Source organism: Podarcis pityusensis (assembly GCF_964106645.2).
Source record: "Podarcis pityusensis genome assembly, chromosome: 4".
Taxonomy (NCBI): Eukaryota; Metazoa; Chordata; class Lepidosauria; order Squamata; family Lacertidae; genus Podarcis; species Podarcis pityusensis.
In genome coordinates, this window is record NC_138027.1 from 80,754,336 (window position 1) to 80,762,718 (window position 8,383).

Genomic DNA, 8,383 nt, shown 5'->3' on the forward strand with positions numbered 1-8,383 from the left:
ATACACGATGACTGAAGTCCAGCTCAACCTCGGCACCATTTTTAAAGTGAAAAAAAAATGCAAAATATAATGTGTGACATCTCCTTCAGCATTGACAGACTGCAATATAATTTTCTATCTACAAATATAATTTATAAAACAAATCCCTTTTTGAATTTCACTCACCAACTTGAGTTCAGCACTTGTTTTACCAGAGTGGGGTGTGGGAGGAAAAATACAAAATACACTGAATACGATATCTGTGACTAGGCCTTTCAGATGCTGGTGCTGCCTTATTAACTAGTCGCTGTAACCATTTTGCTTTCAGGAAATCATCTTTTTGCATTAGATTTCTCTCTAAATTCTTCTAAATTCCCCCTCCCTTCAGATGTATATACTGCATGCTTGCCTGTTCAAGTTTACACTCCCCGTGTGGACTGTAGTCCACAAATGTTTATGCCATACTCAAATTTGTTAGTTTTTAACATGTTCCAAAACACTGTTGGTTTTGCTAAAACAGACTAAGACAGTTACCCTTCCCAGGAACTTGTGCTCTGTTAACATTTACAGTGGTACCTCGGGTTAAGAACTTAATTCATTCTTAACCTGAGGTACCACTTTAACCAATGGGGCCTCCCGCTGCTGCCGCACCGTAATTTCTGTTCTCATCCTGAAGCAAAGTTCTTAACCCAAGGTACTATTTCTGGGTTAGCGGAGTCTGTAACCTGAAGTGTCTGTAACCCGAGGTACCACTGTAATTATGTTTACTATGTTGCCTTTTATTTATTTTCTACTTTAATTAAAGAAGGACAATATTTTCTTTGCATCCATTTCCCACACTATGCATGCAGATTATTGTGTCCCCGTTTGCACAATTATGAAACTGGGCCCAGTGAGTGACAGTCTAGATCTGCCATTGAGGCTTTCACTTCATTGCCCAACATAATTGCACACAGATGCCTAATTGCTACTTAGCTTGAGTGTACCTGTGTACAATATCACAGTAAAGAGTCAGCAATACTCCGTAACTTAATTAAATTAAGCAGCCTGTGCACAAGTATGCTTGTGATCAAGCACATCACCTTCAAGTATTGAGACTTATATTCTAATCGGGAACACTTCTTGTGAAGTTTATGCATTCTCTTTACGTTTGTCTGAATTCATGCATCTTCTGTATCGTATGTGATTCAGCTTCATCACAAGGTAATAAACTGATACATATATATGTCTCCAGTTCAAGCACTTTGTGTGAACAAACTTGTACACTGATTGAGCAGGCACTTAAATCAACCGCTTGGCAGACACTGCTGCTGAATAATGGCAGCACTTATCTCCCAACAGAATTCTAACCATGTTGACTGAGGCACACCTGATACTTCCAGGTAGGTAAGCACAAGGGATGCCCCAAAATCTTATTTCCTTCCACTCATAAGCAAAGACATACCAAGATTTTGATCATCCCCACCAATCCACAGTCAAGATTCATATGGGATCCAATTGATCTGCCTCTCAAGGCCTTACCCAAGACTTGTTCATCTTGCTCATGCAATACCAAGGATTCGGGACTGCTTTTGTGCTAAGATATAGGAATATGTTGTGACTTTGCTGCATGTGCTGACGTCTTTCACTTCAGTTTTCCAAAGACTAGGTAATTGTGAGGTTGCCAGCAGGTGGTGTGCTGAGAGCTCAAGTGTGCCCATTGTTCCTTTCAGGAACAATGAAAAAATGGGTTGGTGGGAGTGGAATGGCTCTTCCTTTTGTCTCCTTGTGATGTGCCAAGTCTTAGATGTGATGGATTGCTATTCCTGTTTCCTTCCCCTCACCACTGCTCTCCAATGTCCAGTTTTATGTTCTTACTGGTATGATTGATGAGGCCATTCACTGAGGAAGCATAACAGAAACGTACGAAATCTGTCCATGCTAAAGGATGAGCAAAAATAGATCTATGCAGTGCCATAATGAACTAGCCAGTGTTAGAACCTGAGATATGAAAGCTGGGAGCTAAATGGCCCCTTAAACCTAGGTTATGGGTGCAACAACATAATGTCTAGGCACGCTTTTTTATAACAAGAATACAAAGCTGAAAATTAATGAACTGCAGCTAAAATATTTTGCTCATTTTTCACATGGTCTAGTCCTTCCCCTGCCCACTCCCCTAATATTCTTAAGAGGGTCTCCTCCCCAGTCTTCAGAGAGTAGCTGGAAGTGGGGAAGAAGAAGAAGAGTTTGGATTTGATATCCCGCTTTATCGCTACCCGAAGGAGTCTCAAAGCGGCTAACATTCTCCTTTCCCGTCCTCCCCCACAACAAACACTCTGTGAGGTGAGTGGGGCTGAGAAACTTCAAAGAAGTGTGACTAGCTCAAGGTCACCCAGCAGCTGCATGTGGAGGAGCAGAGACGCGAACCTGGTTCCCCAGATTACGAGTCTACCGCTCTTAACCACTATACCAGAGGCAGAAAAAGGTCCTCCTTTCTTTCCACTCTGCAGTTTTAATCTGAAATCTTAGGTGCAGTACTGCGCTAAGAACTCAGAAACTGCTCGCGCTAATGAAATTCCCCATCGCAGCTCCTTTCTGTGTTCCTCCTACACTGTATCATTTCATTCTGTGTTAAACGTATATTCAAGTACTGGTCTACCAATAGGTCTGTGGGTGAATGTGGACAAACATCAGCAAATGTGCACATTTAGCTGAAGAGAATGTACACATATTAACAGCGTCCATGAGCAACGCTGGAGAGTGGCAGACATTTTATAAACTGGCTAGGTGAAATGCATATGGTCTGTTTGAATTTCATACACTGAAAGTGCAATATGTATGACTTCTCCACATGAAGACTCAGGTCCAAATTAGCATTTAGCCCAATGAAGTTAACGGAATTCAAACTATAAATGCATCAAGCTTCCTTACATAACAGCAATTTATCATAATCTACCTGGTTATATTTCGGTGAATAGATTTCATCAGCAACTAGGAACTTGAAATCCTTATAATCATCAGAATAAAGTTCTGGATGTACCATTGGTTAAGTGTTCCATGGATTACTCTCGTAACTATAATGATTTCCAGTTAAATTATGCAACAGTAAATGGGTTAAATGCAATTTGAAGTCACATGATCTGGTGTGTATTTTGGGTGACAGTCACCTGCAGAGGACACTATAAAAAGCATTAAGTCTGTAGGACCCACACCTGCCTATAATTTTGGGTGCTTGCAGTGGTATTATCCCCCTGGAAACAATTGTTTGGAATGGCTTTTTACCATTAAACTTCCTTTTTTTCTAATGTAGAATAAATTAATTATAATTTTGTTTGTTTTTTGTTTAATAACTTATTTTCTGAAGTTCTCCCAGTTGTAGAAAAAGTAATCAGGGTCTTGAAACATTTTTGAGGTGGTGAGTTTTTTGTTGACAAGTTGATGCCTCCCCCTTAGCAAATAATGGCATTGGTAGTAAGAATGTTTGCTAATTCCTCATGGGGAATGTTTTTGGAGGTTACATCTGAGGAACAGGACCTTATCCAGAAGCCTGTCTGCTGTCAGCTGAGCATTCTTCAATACAATAATAATTATCTTTGTGCTGCATGGTTCTTTGCAAGCCTCTCTGAAATATACACTTTGCAACGACAATGATATTTTGCCTACTTTATTGTAAACATATTCTCATTAATATATACAATATAATATATAGTATAAAACTGGCAAACTTTTAAGAATGGGTGTTACTTTGTTTCCCTCCTTTCACCATTGCTATTACAGTTCTGTGGCCTTCAGCACTTTTTACGGCTGTTCTATAGAAGTGTGCTCTTGCATGTGATTTTGTATTCTAACCTTAGTACTATTACTCTCCATACTGTCCTCAGGATCCATTAAATTATAGGGATACAGAAGCCCAGTAACACTGCCAGCATCTGTAAAGGATTTAAAACATCTGGACAAAATGGACTGAAGACCATATTCTCTTGATTTAAAACGCACACACACACACACACACACACACACACATACACACAATTAGCATACTTAGAATTCTCAGCAGTTGTAAACTGAAGAGTATTTTCTGTAATGTACACTCTTAATTGAAGCCATTCCATTCGCACAGGATGTACTCAACGGAAATTAACCCAATCCCCCTCCCTCAGGCAGTCTGTCATACTCCCAAAATACTCCAGGATGTGCTTGTCAACAAAACTGTGGGCCTACATTATTCACTCGGAACAGAGAGGCTGGCACTTCTTTGCCTTGCTGAATGATCAGACATTACTTGATATACAATGCTGATAATTAAGCAATAACCTCTTCATTTTTCTTTCAAGGTTCTTCGCTGTTGTTTAGGCTTTCACGCGTATATACCTGATTACTAGAAAAGGGCAGGAGGGAACAAAACTGAGGGGGCGGGGGGAATAAGCCAAAACTAGATAGGGAGCAAGATTTCAGCTTGATATTAAGCCCTGAAATGAAATTACACAGAAAAATTAAAACAGGCAAAAACTGTTCTCACATAGAATTGTGGCGCTGGAAGGGACCACGAGGGTCATCTAGTACAACACCCTGCAATGCAGGAATCTTTTGCCCAATGTTAGGCTCAAACCCCCAACCCTGAGATTAAGAGTCTCGTGTTCTACCAACTGAGCTATCTGCAGTGTTGAAGGAAAATCATAATAGACAAAAACTGTTCTCACATGTGAATAAGCATTCATAAGAATTATGTATATGGTGTCCAGTGCAATCCTAATCATGCTTACACAAAAGTAATGCTCAGTGGGACTTACTCTCTAATAATTTTGTTTAGGGTGGCAGCCTTAAGCTGGTAGGGACACATCAATGAATGCTCCCAGGGACATTGCTTCAAATAATATCCGGGGGGGGGGGATATGTTATACATAGCCCATACTCAGATACTGACTGAAAAAGTCTGGGGCAGGATGCTCCCAACGTTCTAATACGGAGAAGCCAGAACCACACCAGGACCACAAATCTGATTGGCATCATCATCCAGGAACTTATCAAGGCACTAAGGGTGCATATGCAGCAGCTGGGAAGGGAACAGAGGGAGTTGGCCATGGGCTAAGGTGAGTGGGTGGGTTAGTGAGTCCATGGCATGCTGGCCAAGCACATATGCCTGGGGACATGGGCATCAGGAGAATGGAGGAGCAGCCTCCCTGACACCAGGTATGTTGCAACTGGTTACGCTAAAGGCAATGTCATCATGATTATGAGGGTTAGCTGCTGTGAAAATTTCAAGCCAGAGATGTCTACTGCATGTCAGTGCCTAGGCCGTTGTGAGCACATTCCTAATGTGCTGATGGCTACCATGCACCTCATCAAGCATGCCATGGCAGACACCTCCTGATCATGTTATCACTCCAAACAGCCCCAGAGCATGCCAGGCCATAACAGAACAGAAGGTCACCTGGAGCAGCATGATGCATCTGATGCCACAGCCTCACTCCTTACTTCTCAGTCATCCTCTTTCTAGACCGGCCATCTAGTAGTTAGAGAACATTGATAGCTACCCCTGCAGAGAGAGAGAGAGAGAGAAAGTACAGTGGTACCTCCGGTTACATACGCTTCAGGTTACATACGCTTCAGGATAAGAACAGAAATCGTGTGGTGGCAGCAGGAGGCCCCATTAGCTAAAGTGGTCTTCAGGTTAAGAACAGTTTCAGGTTAAGAACGTACCTCCGGAACAAATTAAGTACTTAACCCGAGGTACCACTGTATATGCAAGATATTTGATTTTTATTCAATAAACACATTCTTTATCTTTCCCCCCATGCAAGTCACAAGGCTTTGTTATGGTGGGCTTTACGCACAACCTTCCACCAATTGTATGTTTCACCTGTGTATATAGTGTGTCCAGATATCCCCCATGGAGGTGGCATATCTAGCACTCTGTCAGCGCAGGAGAACCTAAGCCAAAGCCTCTCAGCCCACAGTCTTCAGTACAGCAGAAGGAGAGTTGGGAAGCATGGTATTTCCATCAGGTTGACTGTGAGACCAGCTCCATCTGGTCTTCCCTTCTTCAACTATCACCTAGTAGCAGCCATTCCATCAATTTATAGCACAGAGAGACAAAGACAGAGGTCTGAAGCAGGGTTGTGCTTTTCCATTGAGTCCCTCTCTCAGTGGTCACTGGGCAACAGCCATTTCATCAGCTGAGGGAGAGATGGGGAGGAAAAATATAGCTCCATCAAGCTCCTCCTCTCCCTGAACTGTTTCCATTCCTGGTCATTATAAGAACCTAAAAATCCGGCAAACTATTAAGAATTGTTGTGTGCATTCCTTTGTTTCCCTCCTTTCACAATTTCTCCTTTTTCCGTTACAGCATTTAAAATTGTAAGCCTGCTCAAGGCAGCAACTGTCTAATTTTCATCGATTGTGTTTTAACTGTTCTGGAAGGCTTTTGAGCTGAAGAGCAGGGCAAAGTAAAAAATAAATAAAAAGCATTATATAAACAACATTTCAGAATGAATATGGCAATGAGTAAGGTTGTTTATCTTTTAGCTCTGCAATCTGTTATAGTTTTAGCTTGCTTTTATTTTGCATAGTTTTTTATATAAGCAATGTAACACAGGACCGTACAAAGTATCTCAGAAAAGCTCCATGGCTTAAACTGTCAACTGAAAATGATGACAGTAGTATACAAAAAAAGGGGGGGGGGCATAATGGCTACACTGAATCTGAGTCATATGTCTAACAGTTAATTTAAAAATGAGAGCAGACAAAAAGTAAGGTTGACAACAATGGGTACCTGAATGAAGAGGAAGAATACCCATACCAATTTGAGCTGGGCAACTAGAACAAGGAAGAGCCAGAGGAGAAAGAGAAGATGTTGCACCTGACTTGAGCCACAGATTATATTTACGGCTATCAAAGCAGAGGACGCACAACAGCCATGCCTGCAACTTGTTGTTCACCAAGCTAAATGCAGCCATCAGCTAAACATGCTTGATAGGAACACAATAAGCCTCTATTATAGCCGCCTGTCTGGCTTGGAAAAAAGCAGGGAGAAGTACGTCAAGATATTGGCTTGCTGCATTGGCTTGTTTGAGTTGGAGGGTCACAAACTGTACAAGCCTGCCCATGCTGAACCATAGTCTGGAACTTCAGTCCCCTCTCACTCATATGACATGCTTTTCTATTATTTCCCTATACTTGTCAAAACGCTTCTAAAATTTGCCACAGTTGCTTGCATATGTAGTGTATTTAGAAAAAATGGTTAATCCAGTGTCTAGTGTTGTGGAACTATTTCCAATAGGAGCCTTTTGATCATGGTGTGGAAGGTGGAATTATCCTTCCTCTTGGAGCCAATTCAGTACAGCAGTACACACGTTTACCTGTGGGGAACACATAAAGTATGACATGCACCACAGTCAGTCATGGTTTCTCAGTATACTTGGTGTCCACCACATGCTTCTTAAAAAAGAAGACATGTCTCCCTTCACAGTTTGTGTGCTCCCACAAAGAACATTGGTGTAAACCCCCAAAGCGTGCCTGCCACACTGAAGTGTTAGTTGGTCCTTAGGTTACTGTAACACTTCTGAAGTACAGTATTACTGATTTACTCTCAATATTTAGCTCCCCTTTCTGTTAAAAATAAAATTCTTAAGTTAATATACCTATTATCTTCTCCCTGGGTTTCCTTACCAGTTCTGGGAATATTTTAATGAAATCCTTTCTGTGATCAGCCAGCCTTTGGCTATGACGTTTATCACAGAGGGTTGGATAGCTATGTGCCTTCTCAGCAGTGCCAGATTTACGTATAAGCTAAGCAAGTTATAGCTTAGAGCACCACTCTCTTGGCCCCCCCCATTTTTTTTCACTATTAATATACTTCTTAATTGTATTTCAGTTCAACAATTACTTCGATAAAATACATATTTTCTTATGTGCAAATGGCTTTAGATACCTATTAGGTCCATAAATTACCATATAGCATATATTCAACACAAAAACCAGCGACAATTTGTTGTTGACAAAGGACAGTTGGACATATAAAGGGCCCCATTACCTTCAGTAGCTTAGGGCCTCATCAAATCTAAATCTGGCCCTGCTGCTCAGTATGCCATCAAGGTGCTAACTACTGATCGGCAACTTCAAGGCTCCTTTTTCATGGAAAAAAATTTGTTCAGGTGAACAATGGGTGAGTAGTTCCAATTCCTTGTCTTAGGCTGTGTACATGCTGTACCTTTAAAGCACATTATTTCCCTCAAAGTATTCTGGGCACTGTAGTTTGTTAAGGCTTGTTGAGAATTGTAAATGAGTAAACTAAGGGCTAGCCCACCCATGAGGCAAGATGAGGCGAATGCCTCAGGCAGCAGAATCAACAGGGGCAGCAGATCCTGACATCATTCTTAATTCCCTTCCTTGTTTCTGATGTAGATCTTAATTCACCCCTTTCTGT